The sequence below is a fragment of the Bombus fervidus genome, chromosome 4 (genome assembly GCF_041682495.2).
Source record: "Bombus fervidus isolate BK054 chromosome 4, iyBomFerv1, whole genome shotgun sequence".
NCBI lineage: Eukaryota > Metazoa > Arthropoda > Insecta > Hymenoptera > Apidae > Bombus > Bombus fervidus.
The window spans coordinates 18,007,283-18,026,248 of record NC_091520.1 but is presented as its reverse complement, the minus strand read 5'-3'; the positions used below and the strand labels follow the sequence as shown (position 1 = coordinate 18,026,248).

General features: G+C 41.2%; 2 protein-coding genes across 4 annotated transcripts in view; both read right to left on the bottom strand.

Moving 5' to 3' along the window:
* Positions 1-11,123, bottom strand: part of LOC139986103 (choline transporter-like protein 1) — a 44,453-nt gene extending 33,330 nt beyond the window's left edge. Inside the window, exon 1 of one of the 3 annotated variants that reach the window (XM_072001155.1) lies at positions 10,536-11,123. The gene's annotated coding sequence lies outside the window, so the exon portion shown is untranslated. Of the gene's footprint in view, positions 1-970; positions 991-10,535 lie in introns of those variants that run through there. The other 2 variants (XM_072001153.1, XM_072001154.1) reach the window with 2 other exon arrangements.
* The window catches only part of LOC141445739 (uncharacterized), a 199,162-nt gene that overhangs the window by 8,518 nt on the left and 171,678 nt on the right, over positions 1-18,966 (bottom strand). The window lies entirely within an intron of this gene.

Below are 18,966 nucleotides of genomic sequence, written 5' to 3'. Positions count from 1 at the left end.
GAAAACTCGAAAAAGCACTCTCACTGTGCGTTCTTTGTTTCTATAGAAGAACGATACTGAAAATGCCTACCAAACTCTTGGAAAAACGTAAGCGTATACGTTTGACCATCCAAATATTCATTCACAGATTGTCACGCACATATCGCATTTACATTTTAAAATTTATATTTAAACCGAATACCGACCTATTATACTTTTACTTTTATTACCTTTTTCGTTACACGTTCTTCCTATTCGAATATGCATTTCTCTCGTTTCTTTGTCAGTTCTACGAACTTGAACAAATGTACGGTATATATTTCTTTTGAAAAATATCATTTAATAATTTTCTTTGTAGTCGTTCGCTGCATAATAAATACTTTGTAGATCCCTTGTGATATCGGTTCCGACGATAAAAAAAAACGTACAAGCATCGATGTACTCTTCAAACGTCTCATGCATAGACGCACATTCGCGTGTCATTTTTTCAAATTATCGAAATTTGCGTGCACGACGTCATACAATCGTCGACTAACCGCTGCGTGTCTGATACAAATACGATTATAAATAGATAACGAAGCTCGCTGGCCGCTCGATACGTATTAATTTAGGTAGCCTTAGCAATTTCCTCGATTAATCAATTACGTTATATCACAGAGTCACACTGATGCCACGAATTAGAGTACCGATTCAATAAAGAGAGGTCGTATCCGTAACAAAGTTCAGCCTGAACTCGACTTGTATCTTCTTCGTCGTCTAATTGTAAATGCATAATACTATCGACTACGACTGTCGCGTTTTTCTTGGTCGAAATTAGCTACGAACACGGGGCAAATAGCGGACGACGCGCGTTTCATCGAACGCTCGAAGCAAAGAAATTTCTGACAAGAGCAAAACTGTAAAGTATTCATAGTGACGGTGAACGCGTGAAAGCAGGTTAAAAAAACTGTTAACCCAGACACCACACTGTCGAGAATCGATTCTAACGTACCTGACAGAGGCGAAGCATCGAGGTCCCCAGCGACGCGATACCGTATCACTATAAAACAATAATTCCGATGGAATCTACGTGTGGAACAACACGACCACGAGGAAGCAGAGCGAGACACGAACGTTCCGCGCGACGGTGCGCTGGCAGACGCTCCCGCAGGTAAACTGCACGCTAGTTGCGAGTTGAACGAACACACCTGCTTGCTCTCCAGGTTAAACGAACCCTCCCCGCGCCCCGTCTCTTTCGACATAGGCCGGCTAAAGGGCCTAGAAGAGATTCTAGGCTCCATAGAATGGAACCGTGGGATGACGCACGACAGCCTGCTGGCACGACCGTTCTCTCATCTGGTTGCATTCTTCCCACGTTCGAATCGACCATGAAAGAGTCACGAATGCAGGCATCGATCGTCTTCTTTGAAAAATGGATTAACCTTCGGTGTACCAAAGTATTTCGACGTTCTTTTTTCGCCAGGCATTTTTAAACGATCGTCTAAAATCGTTTTTATCGCTACGGTACGTCGATTCGGTATCTTTTCGATATTGTATCTTTGTATGCAATTGTTTGTCTGTCCACCGAGGCTGAGACGTTAAAAATTCTCCGGTCGATTATTACGCGCGATAGAAAATCAAGCAGGATTACGTAATCGTTGAGAGATACGAAGAAATCTTACTTCGTTTGATACCGATACAGTTAACGGTTTTGCTAAGGAAGGAATATGCTCGGAGCTTTGTAACCTACACGAGGCAATGGTAGCCTTATGAAAAACAGCAGATGCGCTAGGAGTCCTGAAAGAGGGTGTAGATCACCCTCGTATGTCTCGTTATTTGCGACAGCAGAAATAGGCAGTAAAATGAAATTCGTGATATTACGATTTGTATCGTAAACGGCAATGAAGGAAAATTCGAGGATTTCGTTAAAAAATACGATTTCTTTTACAAGTGTCTCTCACAAGTCTTTGAAATAGCTTTCATTCGGACCCCATCCGTCGCTGCAAAGCTTTATCGAAAAGTTTCAGTATATATTTATATCTCTACATTCCTGTTCGCACGTATTACAATTTTCCAAATATTAAAACAATTAACGTTTCGATGGTAATGATACAGTAAGATGTTACGATAATCTCGAACCTCGTAAACTTAGTTATTAATAAACAATCATACAACGTTAATTATCCACTGCGATTAATGCGAGTAACGTTTCTCTGTAACTTGTCTTAAATTGCGCAAGAATCGGGCAAACTTATTACGCAACTTATTAACAATTTATTCGACGATTGTTAGTCAAATGCTGCGAATGCTTTTACGTAAACTCTTCATAAAATCGATACGTCCAATAACCATTGACGAAAGAATGTAGGGACCAGAAACGGCGCATAAAGACTCCAATAAATAACGTAATATGAAGTTCTATAAAATGAAAAGGAGTTTACGCTGCCTTTGATACGTTTCCAAACAGTTTTCCAATTTAAAGGTTGAATTTCGTTCAAAACTGCTATGCGATCCCGCTAAATTGCTATCGTTCCTCGCGCAGATTTTCAATAAAACGTACTGGCAAAATACACTGTTGGAAGTTGAAGTCACTTGCCGTTTTTTACTTTTTTTTCTTTTTTTTTTTTCTTTTTTACCATCCGCGGGGAACGTAAAAACCCAGGTCGCGAAACGGGGACGTCCGCGCGTAACAAATGTTTCATAATAACATCCTTGTCACGTATGATCCACAGACAACGAGTTCGTCGCAAGATAGAAACACCGGAGGATTTTGTGTCGCGGTGCAACGGAGATGATCGCACGTTGTGCAACTGACTTTACGTTATCTGCCAACTACAGCGGCGATCGACTGCTTAATTCTTCGATTTTCCTAGATCAGGTTGACGATACCGTAACAAGAAATTTTGGTCCATTTCGATCGAGGATTTGGTCGTGGAGAATTTTTACGAAACAACGCTGTCTCGTTAGTTTGGTTTTCAAGATGCCACATTATGCATGGAAAAGCGACTTGTTCTATTCTTCTCGAAAGAGGTAGATTATATTCGTCGTAGAAGAACAAACAGCCGAGCGTACGATAAAATGAAATCTTATCGATAACATTTGTACGATTAAACGTTTGATTTTGCATAAGTGCCTCTAATCAGGTTTTGCGTAATCAGAATTGAAAACCGTAGGCTGATTTTACAGTTATGAAACGGGGTACCGACGTAATTTTATTTTCGATCGGAACAAGTAATTGTTACTGTTGAAGTGGTCGCTACTTCTAAGAAAACTCTACGTCTGATCTTTAGTTTTCTCAAGCACCGAAGCCATCGACAGCGCATAGACAAAAGACCGGGTCGAAGGCTTCAGGGTTTTTCAGTCATAAGGTAACGCTGCTAGCGCGCGGATCTGGACCAGCTTATATCGTATTCCAAACTTTGTACTTACATTTTAATATTCAAATTTATATATATTTTCTACCTTACAATTTATCCACGCGTTCTTTTGTATTCACATACACCCAATAACCTTAACAGTTACGAATCGTTAGAAATTTTTAAATCGTCGATATTACATAAATATTGTCGTCTATTTGACCACCGCTGTACGTGCAACTACATCTATTAATAAACGCTCCATATCACCACCTTGGATTAGCTTTATCACAAAATGACAAAACACTCGTCGTTCGAGCAGTGCCTATCTGCGGATAGAAACTTAAAAAGAGAAGAGGCTTCGGTGGAAAGGCCGATGATCGATTCGCTAATCGAATGAAGCGACGTGAATTATTTCGAGTGGTTCGTTACGATTGCGTTATCGGGAAACGCGAGATTGGAAATGACTTAATTTTACGCGATCGACGTGCATCCTTTTGAAACATATTCGATCGCGGAAGATGAAAGAACGTCGCGTCGATTTTAATTATACAGGAACGTAATTGATCGTCTTTCGCGCGTTCTTCCTTCTAAGATTTCAAGGAGACTTCGAAGAGAATCGAAATTGCAATTTTTGCGGATGTAGACGGACGACGTTTCTTGACGCGTTTGTTTCTCCTTTCTTTTTTCGTAAAACAGCTTCGCGCTGTGCTCCCGTGGAACTTTAATAATCGCCGCCCACGTCTTACGCGTAGGTGCAAAGCAATTGCAGCTTTGTATCGCGCTACGACCTCGCCTCTTCCCAGAAAATTATTTGCTTAATCTTTATTTTGTCTGGCTATTGATTTACGTAACAGAGTCCTTGTACTTGGTTCGAGTGGAACGTTCGAACAAGTAATTTTAAAGTACATTTCTTGTCGAGAACTTCGAGCGAATTCATCGTCGAAGAAGCGTTTCGCACGATCGAAGTTGCGCCATTAATGAAATTTTATAAATCTTAAATTATCAGTTTCGACGCTAGAACTACCAAACTAGTCGAGCCATTGTCGAAGCTTTTTCCGTGAATCTGTTACCGTGCACAAGCATCGGAATATTTAAATTCAACGTTTAAGCAACGTAGGAAATTATCGCGGTCTCGTTGGCAAATTCTTCGTAGCAAATTATCGAATGTCCATTAATCGCGAACCAAAGATTACGTGGCTACGGATGGATCATTTGGAAGCGTTAAAAAGTCGCTAAAAAATTGCTGTTTACGTCGATTCTGTGGCAAAAACGTTCGCGCGATTATCGATCACGTGTAACCGTAACGAGAAATTGTCTGCCTCTACGAAACAAACGTATCCACGATATTCGATCAACTATACAATTGATTCTTTGTAAAAATTGCCCTCGTTATCGAAGAAAATTAATATCCCGCATTTGTAAGCTCCGTAAGAGCACAGCAATCGGAGGAGCAAAGCAAGGAGGAAAATATCGATTTTACGTATCGGGTTATTATCGACAGTTTGTAAAAACAGTTTACGCAATTAACGTATCCGTCCGATATTGCGATTTCAGCCGCAATAAGAAGAAAGAACACGGCAAACAGAAGTTATCTAGATCGGTAGCTCAAGTGCGATCAAAAATACACGGGAAAAGCGAAATTGGTAGGAATAAATTCTCTTCGTGATAAAGTAAAATTACCGGCGAAATGTTGACAATTCTGAAAGACAAACCGGGATGAAATATGAATAAAAAAGATATAGCTACGATGACAAACGAACCAGACGAATTTATCCCGCGTATTTATCATAGTTATCAGGATTCACGCGTGCGTCCGACCAACGGTATAAACGACGAACAGACTACGTATAGTTTTCGAAAATTCGATCTTTCGGGCGAATAAAATGAAAGAACGGCCGAGAAACTGACCCGAATTGGCGGAAACAGGAAACCGTTTCCATTTCTAGTTTACGAGAGCAACGATACTTAACACGAAATTCTACCGGTATCTCGAATATCCCGAGCGGCAGGAAAATCGGTCGAGACACTCGCGTACGGGGTGTGAAAAATGCGTAACCTGCGTGAACGCCAGGCGACGAAAGAAAAATCTAGGTCGTTGCTGGATTTCTCGCGATAATATTAAAACCGCTTTACCGCTTTTGGAATAACGCGATGGCGGTTTATTCGCGAATCCAAGTAGAAGCTGAATTTTCCACCGTTATTTATCCCGAGAACCGTTGCTGGTCCGTTCTCAGCCGCAGAACCTTTGCAATTCCGCTCGATTTCTTCGGCCGCGAATCTCCACCAACTACTTTTCTACGTGTACGTAGCAACGCGTAACGCGATCGCTTGTAATTCTACACGAGCAGAACCCACGGAAGGGGATCATTCATGCGCCACGGATTACTCGTCGGAGTTGAAAACGCATCGTGATTGCGTTCCCTTAATCTTTTGTGCTCCATGCGGAGGTGTATTCTGATTCTTTGATGTCGCTTTAAGTTTTCAATAGCGTCTAGACTATATAACGTACAAGAATAAAGATTGGTCATGTTGGTGCTTTGTCGGATTAAGAGAATTTGTCGTTACGTAGGATAAAATTGTTTGGAACGTTAGATAATTATTATTTATCTGTGTTAATCGTAATGTCTTAATTATAGGAAGAAAATAAGTAGAAAAAATGATATTCCGCTTCGATATAAACAATAACACGGATGATAGGTAAAATTTCTTGCTTTAGATTTAATATTCCAGTGAATATTATCGAACGTTGATTGTTGAATAATAAATAGAAGGCTGGCGTTGACCTTGGCATTATGTAAGACGAATTGGTCCAATCTTACGTTGAACAGATAAAATTCATCGCTTTAAACCGTGCAATCATATAATTATAAAATCGTTTATGTCATTAAGTGGCATTTTTTGCCGAGATAGCGATGTGAAGGAATACGTATATTGGTATAGTATAGTATAGTATAGTAGAATATTTAGTAGGTTAAATGGAACTTTTTTTTATCTTCCTACTTTCAAGCTGCACTGTTTCTTGAATTTTTAACGAAATTTATTTTCCACGCTATCCACGTTACTATTTTAATAAAACAATCTGCGGCATACTTGCAGATGAGAATTGAGAATACTATGTTTGCGTTTGACGCGGAACCACGAAATTACACCTAATGCGATAGCTGACATTTACCCACGTCATTAAATTATAAAATTAAAAATTACGAGCGCTGGAAATACAAAGCGAAATCCGTATTTGGTGTTGTACGTTTCTTTCGATATATCGTTCCGATCTTTCATTCTCAGTTCTATAACGTTTAATTATTGCACGGATGGAAATTCAAACAGTAGGATATCCGATACTCTGATATTTCCCAGAGAAATATCATACATTATAGCTATATTTGCGGTAATACGGAAGAAAATAAAACGAAGAAGAAGAATTAATAAAAACAGAAAATTGGAATATTTTCTAACGCAACATCGTTTTATTAAAATACCACTCAAATATAGATTTCTCCTAAATCAAAACGATCCAATATGCGAAGGAGAATGTACAGTTTGTAATTCCACGAGTCAATTTTCCATAGCCGAGCTGAATTATCAGAATACGATCGAAAGGATCTATTAGTAAACAGAAAATATTATGTAATACGTATAATTCGAAAATTTTCCATATCTTTGCATAATTCCCATAAATTGTAAATACCTGATTCGAACATATGCATATTTTAACCAATATACTCAAAGAATACGTCGAGATAAGTGACGTGATATTTCTAGAAAAAGATATATGATATATCTCTTGGTGAAAATTTGACGAATAAAATGTTCGACGATAAAGTACATGCATCTGAAACGCTACATATTTTAAAGATCGGAACGAAAGCTGTAAAATGGTTGTGTAGCAGTGGCGGAGAAATTATCCGTTGTTATAAATTGTATCGATAAATTGTCTTGTAGCAAAGTGTGCCTCGGCCGTTGAATTTTGTAAGAGTTGCCGGTAATAAAATTTGCAACGGTGGCAACTTTCACAGGCTTTCTTAGAAGATTGGTAACTCGTTTGGATCTTTATAAAATCTTTTCGACGGCAAAAACGTTGAAGCTGTTCAGCGGCAACGACGAATATTTTAATAATAAAAATGAACAATTCCACGGAGAATAAATGAATCGCCAGGTAACGGTGAATCTTATATCGGCGATTAATTAATATACGAAAACGATCGATCTCCTTTTTCGCGGAGAACAAAAATGACCGAACAAAAACTTTCCAATCAACCAAATAATACATAATGATACGTTTAATTTTATAGTCCTTGAACTTTTCAATACCGTTCAATATCGTTTTCGTTTCAACAAACACAAGTACCTTTAACGTTTGAAACATTTTTTCAATATGAAATTAAAAGGGAAAATCGCACGGATTAATACTAATAATTGCTTTGTATTTCCTTGAAACGCAAGAAACACGCGCAACAAATACAATTGAAAGATCTAAATTTAATCAATTAAAAGATCAAAAAAGACGTGCTTATCGATGTTTCTCCGTATCGCGATCATCGTATTGAAACAGGATACAACGATCTATATAACATTAACTCGACAAACTTTTCATCTTACATGGTTTTCCATCGTCGCATCGCTAACGCGCTGTATAGTTTAATAATTCAGCCCATCGTTTACCAAGCACTCTACCCCGCAGAAGTTAAAACGGTTCCGCTGTCGATGTAATCTATAAAAAATAACTTTACCCATCGCGATCGCGTGTACACGTTCGCTCGCGAATGCAAAAGAAAACGAAGCGAAAGAAAAGAAGTAACAGGATCGGTAAAACAATACTTTTTCCGTCGTTAAACGTCGTCCCGTCAAATTGAAGCATCCGTCGCGTCAGGTAATACTGTTTACGAGGCCATTTGATTGCACGCAATCGATCGTAAACGGAACTACCCTGAAGTCGTTTGGTCTCTATCACGAGAAAGAGAAGGAGAAAGAGAAAGAGAAGGAGGCAACGGAAACAATCGACTTCGCGAAAAGCTGGGAATAACGCGTTACGAGTTACGAGGAAGAATACAACGAGGAAAACGTCGAGGAAAACGTCGTGGAGCGACCAGAAAGAGCGAAAAACGAAGAACGACGGACGGACAGTTGGACGAAAAAGAGAAAAGGCAGCGGACTGTGTATAGCGCGGATCGTTCCTTTGTGTTCGCGCAAGTGGACGATTCGTTGACCCGCGGCTGCAATTTCTCCTCTTGGCTTTTATGTCGGCTCAATTGGCCGGCAAAAGTTGTCGACGCACCAGAAACAGCGCGCCCTTCCTGCACAGCAGAGTCTGCCTTCTTCCTATTTCGTAGGTAATATCGATAAAACTGGACGCGGGTTCATCGGAGACGGTGCGGATCCTGCGCGGTTCGCGATTCGCCAAGCGAAACGCGAATTTCGATCGGCCGACGTATGTATATCGTAGTCGTAAGTGGATTATTTCCTGATCGAAGCGGTAAATCAGATATTTCCCGATGGAAATCTTTCAATGAATTTTCTGGAAATCTGAAACTCGAAAATTACGAGTCTCCGTGAGACACGGAAGAGTTCTCTCTCGCTTTGTAATCGTTTATCGTTATCGCTTCAAATAAATAAAAAAAGAAAATTCTACGCGGAATGATATTACGTGCTGTTAATAATGTTACATTTTTATTCGTTCGAAAATATACAAGAAGTCGATACGAATTTCACAGTGGCAAACTATTGACACAACGGAACGAGATAAGTTTCGAAATTCTTTTCTGACAAGTAGAAAAATGAAATTTCTCTATTTCCAGAAATAAAATCGTTCGTACCATACGGAAATAAAGCGACGCGTAGTTCGCTCAGCTTTGCCATATTTATCGTACGTGTCGAATCGACGCAAGGAGCGAACGAAGCTAAAGAAGTAGACAACGATTATCTGCGAAGGTTTTCCGGTGACGTCGATCGATAAATCGTTCGTTCTTCTCAGAATCTTGTTTCATCGCGCGTTACATGGAGGGAATCTCTACGAGGAAACATCGCGCGGCAATTATACAAGATACAAATTAGGTTACTAGGAGCCAAGTTGCAACTATGACACGTCGGATTTAGTACCGAATACCTAATTATAGCGTACGTACGTGGAACGAGTATTTTTTTATCGTTGGAAACTCCTGTCAAAGCAAAGCTTGAACGGTGTTGCGAGGGATTAGCAATTTCTATGTAGTTGATGCAAGTCGGTGATCGCGAACGAAACCACAAAGAGGCCAGACACGGTAAAAACAAGCGTCATGAGTCACCGACACGGCGTGTCAACGTTCTTACACCAGATCGAGGCTGCTATACCGCATGATGATCCTCGTAGAGTGCCGCTGAACCGAGCTCTGACAATCATAAATCCCGTCGCGATAATAATTCGTAGCTTCCTTCGTTCAAGGACATCGCCGGTGCACCGACGAGGCCACGTTCTACCGGGTAATCGAACGATATTCTCGTATAAACGGTTTAAGCCGAGTTTCCACGAAAGAGTAGAGATCTAGCAGTAGGTATTGGCGATCGATCGATGGAATTCAGCGGAGAATCGCACGTGTGCAAAAGCACGTGTGAACTTTTCTCACCGATAAACAACGTCAATCGAGATAGCAAGCTGTATCCGGCACAAACAAAGGAGCGTGGAAATCCAGCATGCCTGTCGATATTCTTCGCAAAGTGGTTTATCGTCTACGAAGATCGCGCAGTTCAATTTGAAGATAACACCTGGGTCTCACCGAGAAAAAGGTAGAAAAAAAACGAAGAGAAGAAAAAAAGAACGGTGCAAGAACCAGAAGCAGCGCGTAATCTGTCAATAAACTCGTACACGGAGAAACTCGTGTCGAAGGAAATTACCGAAAGAGAGACAGCTAGCACGAAGTTGGTACTCGGGGTTTGCGATAAAAGAAAATCGACGACTTTCGTTGAACTCGATCCGGATAACCGTGGAACGAGATCACCGCGCGAGATACCGCTTCTTCTCGTTCCGACGATCGAGAAAACAGCTTGCAACGAACGTGCAAACATCGCCGGACTTGTGTCGCGGTGTCTCTCAGCAGTCGCGCGTTACTTCGTATTGTCGCGATTAACATCGTCGCACCGAGAAACTTTGCCAAACTCGCGGCAGACTCGAAGATTCTCTTAGCCGATGCGGACAGAAACTCGTCGGTAACGAGTTCGCTGGAAACTCCGCCGAACACGACGTACCTTTCTTCTGTTACACCTAGATTCCTGTCGATCAACGGGGCCGATCCACGGATCCCTCCTCTTTCTCTCTCGCGTTGCGCGCAATACGCTCTTTACGCCTTTCGTTCGAAACGCTACGTTAGCCTGTACTTGGTCGCTCCGATAGACCAGCCACACGGAACACAGAAATAGAAACGCCGGTATCCGATGTCAGTGTGCACGTCGTGAAACCGTTCCATGTAGGTTTTCCCGCTCGCGACGATCGACCTCCAACGATTCATACGATTCGCGGAACGCGAGGACGCGACTTGCGTGTCGACCGAGTTCGCTCGCGATACTAACTCGTGCCTCGCCGCTTTTGCACGCTGGAGAACGTAATCTTGTGTATACCGGTCAACGATACTCTGTGCGGGTATCCCTCCTTTTCTGCTCGACAGTTCGCTGTATTCGTTGTCACGTACACTGTACACGAACTCGCTCTTCGTTTCTCCGCTTGCCGTCGCGCTGCTTTTCCTTCGTTGCTCCCGCCTATGTTCGTGCATCTTCTATCTTCTACCTTCAGTGGGTTCGCCAACGCGTAATTATTAGGCCAATCTCCCGTAAGACGTTGCAACGGAAGACGCATTTTCCTTGCGTTTTCTTTTCGGAGAAATTAAGTATCCGCGCTTGTGCGTTCCGCAGGATGGTTGCAACACGGTGAATGATTTTAGAACGATAAATCGTTGGAAACGATATATGTATTACGTATCGATAAATAAATTTATCAAGTTGTTGGGTCTGCGGTTAAGGTACTGCAACGTGGCGAATAATTCGAGAGTCGGATAAGCTTGTTTCAAGTACGATATTATATTTCCGGTATATTTACAGTGGCGAGTGTATAAATAGGAATATTCGATCGTGGATAGTTAGTATCGTACAATATACGAATTTTCGAAAATATTTCGATGAATTTTGTGTTGGAATCGAGAACATGGATTTCCATGAGTTTTCTAGAAATTGGATAGATAGATTTTAAAAATCGACGAGTGGCGGAGTGACAAGATCGATGAAAAAACGATATTGGTCGCTGTGCTATTGTTTCGTGGTAGTGTTGTTGATAATCACACAGAGTGTAACTTCTTCCGATAGAGGTGTTTGCGCCAACGATATATCGCGTGAAATTTATAGAATATCGCGCGATTTCAAAAGAAGTACGCACGTAGTCGATTAGCAGAGATGCCCCGGTGCAATTTTTCCAACTATATTCCGAGAGAATAGATAGTTGCTTGATATCAAAGAACAACGATAATAAACACGGAATGAAATAAGAATCGTTTCCACGGGAAATAAACACGTTGGAAATAACTGTCTTCGCGTGAAATACTTTCACTGGCATTAGTATGTCGTGTAATAAGGATTGCATAGCAGCATTGCATTGCATTGCAGCCACCGTGGCACGCCACGAACTGCGTAGATTATATCTAGAAAGGGGAAACACATTCGCTCTGGCACAAATTGATATAAATATGTTTCGCTATTTTGGCGCAGCGTAAAAAAAAGAGACTATCTGCCGGCAAAAATATGTAACCGGAATTTTTGTTCGGTTCACGCTCTGTTAAACATTTGTCTGTATTACTCTCTTTCGTTTCAATTTACGATCGTTTCTTTGTAGCCTGTTAATTAAGAAAGCAGCGATGTTTCGTATCGCCGAATCCGCTTTCGCGTAATTCATACATTCGAACCGTGAAATAATGCATTAAAGAGAAGTTTGCCGCTGTCTGGTTGAAAGCGAGTGGGAGTCGGAGTTATCTCGTAAAAATAACTCGTTAAAAATTCTGCTTTGTTCGAGGCACTGTCTATTTTAATTATACAACCGCTGGACGAAGGAACTTTTAAAAAATCGTATGGATGACGCGCGGGTGCACTTTAGCCGACCCGTGTCTGCGAAATAGACACGGTCCCAGGAAAAACTTATAGCCAGGGGACGAACGCCAGGCGAATAACGTCTAGCCTATATAATTCGGTACCACTTGATCCTCGAGAGGCGATAGAACAAGCTCAGCGTTTCGCCAAATTGAAAAAGATGCTTCACCGACGAGATATCTCTGCATCTTGCTTCCGAAGAAATTAATGATGTCTTTCTACGACCCTCGAGGTTTTCTTCGTTTTCAATCCCTCCTTTTCATTCCACTTGCATTGAATTAATTCTAGAGCGATCCCAGACACCGTTGTTCTCCGCCGCCATTGTGTTTGTCGTTGCAAACTGCAGCTGAGAAATTCGTCGATTCGACGAGTGTGGTTATTAGGTAATGTACCTGCTGGCTTTCGACGGGTTTCCTCTTGTTATTCTTCAAACCAGATATTCAAACTCTCTTTTTCCATCGAGTATCCGATGGACCATGGGGTTTTCTCTATATACGCGTGTATGTCCGTTTAATAATTAAGGAGATTGAGCGTTGTTGGAGCAGGGGAAATTCTCGGAAATATGAACGCCGAATAGCTCTCTCTTGAACATTTTTCGGCAAGATATTTCCTGGAACGATGACGGGCCGCGTTATATATTGTTTCCAATTTGAACGTAAAAATATGTCGCCTATATTTTATTTAACGCCAGAGTGATCTAGCGACAAAGTTTATGGGAACAGAAACCCGAGTGCGATTTAGTTTGCTTTCTCATAATGTTCTTTTTCCGATGTATAAATATCTCGTTCAATTAAAACTAACCTGTCTCGGTGTACACGAGAAAATGCATAATGTGGTAATATAATACTTCAAACGTACATGCAACACGATTGTTTTAATTAATCAAATACGACGTTGTATTTACAAAGATATTACAGTATCGCTCGAAAGCATCGAGATATTTGCTTATTTTCGATAATATATAATTTGATTACAGAGTCGCAAGTAAAAACTGTGCGTCGATAAGTAAAGTCGGTTAATGTTTAAACAAATGTCTAGAGTTTATTATTCGATGCCTTTATAAAGCAATAAATATTGCTTTTAGCCATTAGCTTTTCATTAATTTATATCTTCTACTGACATTTATATGTTGCTACAAATCGACCAAAGTATCCAGATAGTTCGTCGGTGCTAGTGTAAATATATATGTAACGTCGTAAATCTCGGGGTAATTCAGGTGATCGATTCTGAGGTCTGAAAATCGAGAACTTTCACCGTCAATCTTCAATGTTTTAAATAATTATTCTACGATCTTGTCTATCTCTGATGTTGCTCTCAGTCCGTCCATTTGGGAAACGAGTGTCTCTCAAAATGGTTGTCCGTAAAACGAAAGAAAGTCGCTCTGTCCGTGAAACAAAGAAAGTCGTGCTGTCCGTAAACAAAGAAAGTCCCTATCACGCGTGAACTCTAGGGAGTTTACATATATATATATATATCGTAAAATAATTGGTTTTTCTTACGTCTTCGAATGCTTCGGTATCTTTCATGTTCCGTCAGTATCTTTGCAACGAAGAAATTACACGCTATCAGAAAAGCTTATTGATTTCTGACGAGTGTCTTGTTTACAGGAATCAGTTAAGCACCGAACGATCTTCGCGCGTTGAATTCTTTATTCATGGACAGGTCACACTGTTACGCACGCGATGTCGGAGGGACGGTGTCGTCGATTAACAGAACACTATCGTCCTATCCACGCTTCCTTGATGCGTGACGAATTATATAAAATTATGCAACCGAACGTCTATAACAAGATTTCGCTAAAACGGAAGAGATATTTTTCCGAACGCAACCATATTGCGTGCACGTGGCCGTATAGCATAATTATCCGTATCGATTTTACACGAAAGAAGCCCTACGTGCGTTACTACTTGTTGATATTGGCGTTGATTTTACGAATTTTTGTCGATGACCCGCGTTGGAACGTGAATCTCGATGAACGAACAAGTCGAAACGTATGTATTTTTCACCGCGAAATAGCATCGTGGCATGCGGAGTAAGTAATTAATCCGATGACACAGTTTGCGAAACAAAAATTTGTAATCTAATTTTCAAGCTAAATATAAATTTTCGATTAAACCGCGACTCGCCCACGCATATCCTGGCCAGTAGCCAGACGATCTGCGAAAATTATGTCGAGCAAATAGAGAAGTTACTTGTCACGAAAAAATATCATTCCGTAGGGAAATTTAGTTCTCGGTATGAGGACTGTAACATGGCGGTGCTTCTGGTAACATGCACTCGTCAACCGTTACGTACCGATCTTACACGTATCGCGATAGAAATAGGAAACGGAAACAGGAAATTTTTCTTAGCACCGTTGCGAGACGCCACTATCGCTATCGAATTTGCTAAGTCTCGAACGAACATTCCAACTCATTCCAAGTATTGTACGAGCTTCTTTTCTTCCAAAAAAAAAAAAAAAAAAAAAAAAAAGAAAAAAAACTGGACCGGAAATACGTACGAACATATTCGGATACAAAGATCTTGCTGACTGAACGTAGACCATGAATCTGGTAATTTATTTTCGCGATAGCGATCGATCCAAACGATTCTTCTCGTACGCAGACGAATCTGTCTCGCTATAGCGTGAATTTCAAAAGTGTTTTGCATATCGCGCATAATATATCCATAAGAAACGTTCCAGTACTTTGTCGTATCTTTTTTTTTTTTTTTATCTGGGAAACGAGATATACGAAAGTTTTAAATCCGAAACGTCGTTCGTCGTCCTTGCTACCGAGAGCACGCGTCATTTCTATGCGGCATCGTAGGCAAATACGCGTATATTCGAACAGACACGTAGAAATAGTCACAGCGAATCCAGCGACCTCCGACGTACGAAACGGGAACACCGATAGTTCGTCGTTACATCGACAGTCCGTGACATTGGAACAGCGATACGGAATACATAATGCAATGGTTCCTTGGGCGATGGAAATGGATATAACCAGAAAATATAACATATGGGAAGATTTGATACGCATTATAAATATTCGCGAAAGTAAACACGGTGGTGGAGATAAAATTAGAATGATAAATCCATCGGGTCCGGTTTACGAAGAGGACTCGTCCCGTGGAATAACAATGCGAAGCTCACGGCAAGGCTGGTGGACGTTTGAAAAATTGAACACGAACCAGCCAGACGCATTTATCGATTCACCTTTTTATCTGCTCTCTAGTATCTACGTACGCGATATACTCGCGTATACCTCACGCTTTCGCTCGACTACGCGAATTATCCGTTTCGACAAAGATTACCGATACGTCAGAAAAGTTATCGACTACGTATACGAGAACGGTGCATGTTCCGTTACGATACACGTAACAACAAACCATGAAAATAGAGCACGAACGTTTTGTCAGCATGTGTGTTTGACGGGACTGAATCAATAATGAGGCGGGGTCAATATTTCACGATAACAAGCGACAGATTATTTTTGAATCGTTCCCCCGTCCAATTATTCGATACGTGGAAATATCTCGCGCGTGGTATCGCAGGCGCATAATGCACGATAACGTTTTTAAGCAAAGTAAGCAATGTAGCGCGGCTGTGTGCTACGTTGGCAGGAGCGTCACACGCCTCGGCAGTCTACGAGACTGCTACTCAAGTTTATACATCGGTGGTGCCATCCATTGACATGTAGTCTCATTACGTATTTCTGCTTGGATAGTTTGCAAGTGTTAGCGTTACCAGCCGCGCAAGCGATGTCTTCCAAGTTTACGTATAACGAAATTTCTACGCTTCAAGTTGAAAGATTCGATATTGCCAACAAAAGTTGTACGAAATTATACAACGTAAATTTTTGATGGAGAATTTTTATATTCGTTTTCGTTGTTACTTCGTGATCGCCGGTTACGCGTAAATATTTAACGCGACAGTGAAAAGCGTCCGTGTCTACGAATATATAGGTTTTCTAAAAATTGACACGTACCGACAAAAATAGTCGAATCTCTTTCACCCGAAATTTTGACTTTTCATCGATATCGTCTCCATGATTGTTAGGCAACAGTTCAAAAATCTTGTATTTTCGAGTCCATGTGCGTCGCCAATAATATACGCCGTGTCACCGATTCGACTGGACCGCGGCCAAATTGTTTTGTGGTCGTTTATGCGCATCTACTCGGAAAGGTATACTTTTTCACCGCATCTAATCGTGCATGCGATTTTTTTCCACGGACGGTGAAACGATCTCTACGTGGAAATGTAAAATACAAACGCCTCCTAATATAATCGATATCGGTCGAATAACAATCGTCGAAATTTACGAACCAATGAAAACGCTTGACCGTAACTTTATCCGTAACAAAGCGTTATTATTCGAAAAGATCTCAATTTGAATACGATTTCGATCAACTGGCACCAAGTGGAAATTAAACTATCGAACAAATGATAACGGCGCGTGGCCAATAATTTTCGTCGCGAATGATAAGTTTCATTAGGATAAAAATTTTACTTTTACAACGCCATTCCGAGGCATCGGTAAAGCAGCGGCGTTGTACGTTGCAGGAGGACAAGTTAAATAATTATCGAGAATAATCCCGTATCCTGAACGCGGTCGACACACGGTTGCAATTTGCAGCCCCGCGTTGTGATAATATCAATAATAAATGCTACAATCATAATTACGAAAGGAACTAGCCCGCATTACGGAGAAATTGACGACGACAAACCTCGTGTATCGTAACGGACTATACCGCGTAACCGTAGATAAGCACGTATGCAGATAATGATACACCGACTCACGAAAGTATTTGAATACTAACCGTACAAAACTTTTTTAACCATATCGCACGTGTCGTATAAAACATTCTGATATTTCATTTAGCGCCGTAATGACACACGACCATCGCGATTACATCGCTACAACTTGAAACGAATCTAAAAACCTGCCTACGTACGAGTTACGAGCAATTTGGTACGAGTACGTATTTCGTAGAAGAGACGAGACTGTTTAAACGGTCGATTAATAAAACGTATTCGATACTTGTTATACGCTCGTAATAATATATTCGTAAAAGATATATCTACGAGCGTTGGAAAATACTTGCACGAGTCCGGATATTCGAAGGTAGCGAGGATAAAACGAAGCAAAAAAACGAAGTAGAAATAAAAGTACGAGAGATGAACAAGGAAGCAACGAGCGAAACGCGTTTCGCAGTGACTACTACACAGCTGTTGCAGATGAGACACAGCAGACACAGCTCACCCGAAATTCTCCACGTGACGCGTGCAAATAAAAAAGAAGCATATCCGATACGGCCAGTCACGGCTATCGTTTGCACGACAAAAATCGCCACCAATTCTCCGACAAGTCCAGCAGCACCTGCCTCACGAGTCTGTCATAAATACCACCGCCAATTAGACCTCTATTCAATCGCCTATACGTTACGAAGAAAATTTAACTCACGACGCGGTATACGTTGCCAATCGCTCTACGCGTACATCGATACACGTCGTTGAACGTATTTGCGTGGATTCGACGCGAAAATTCGCGAATACGCAGAGGTTATGACGCACTACACGGTTCGATCGGGAGAAGAACGCATCGCCGCTCGTATATCGCGGGCCGCATCATCCTTGACGAGCGATAGAGAACAAAAGAGATACGAAGCACGGAATCTCGATAAATATCGCGTTGTTAATCATCGAGGCACGATGAAAACTTCCTGCGCGTAATCCGCGTGCCGTCCAAATGGAACCATGACTGTAGCCCAATTTCTGTCTTTCGCCGTGCTCCTCCGCCCTCCGTGTTTCCCGTCTCCAGGCAACCGAAGCTTGCTTCTATCCGTGTGTATATGCGCGTGTGTTTCTCTCTACATACAAATAGTCTTCGGTTTGCTTGTCGCGGCCGCGATAGCGCACACGCGCCTGGCCTCTACATACAACGTCACGTATACAGAGAAATAGCATCGATTGCCCTTTAGGCAACGGACGCATAGACCTGTATTATGTGCTCGCCAATTCCTATCGACTCGTACGCGCTTGATGATATGTTGCATCAACGGTTAATTTGATTGTAAAATCGCAACGTCCGACGGAACAACTAAAAATACGTTCGATCAGTTGCGTGCCGTGGCCAAACGATTAGGATATTATCTTCGCTTCGATCGCGGATACATCGACCAAGCGGAAGTAGAGTTTAATCGAACAAGATGAGTGGATTTATATCTTGGAACTCGAACGTCTGGGGAATTTCAGCTACGGGTATACGTTATTCGCGTATCTTTATTTTTCGTTTAAGCTTTTTTCTTTTTCTATCAGATCTTACATTTTATTGTCACAGTATGATAGCTGGTCCGGATTAATTAGCGTGTCGATGTTACGATAAATACAACGCTGGTGGTCGCTCTATGGTATATCGTTTTGTGGTCAAATGAGAGGAAACAGAGAATTCGCAAGAGACGAGAAAATATATGTCGTTCTAATTGGAAGTTTGTTTTCTTGATATTCTGGGTTTTATACGGGTTTCAATGGTTTTCAAAGTTACAGAATGTTTCGAGTACTCGGAGATTC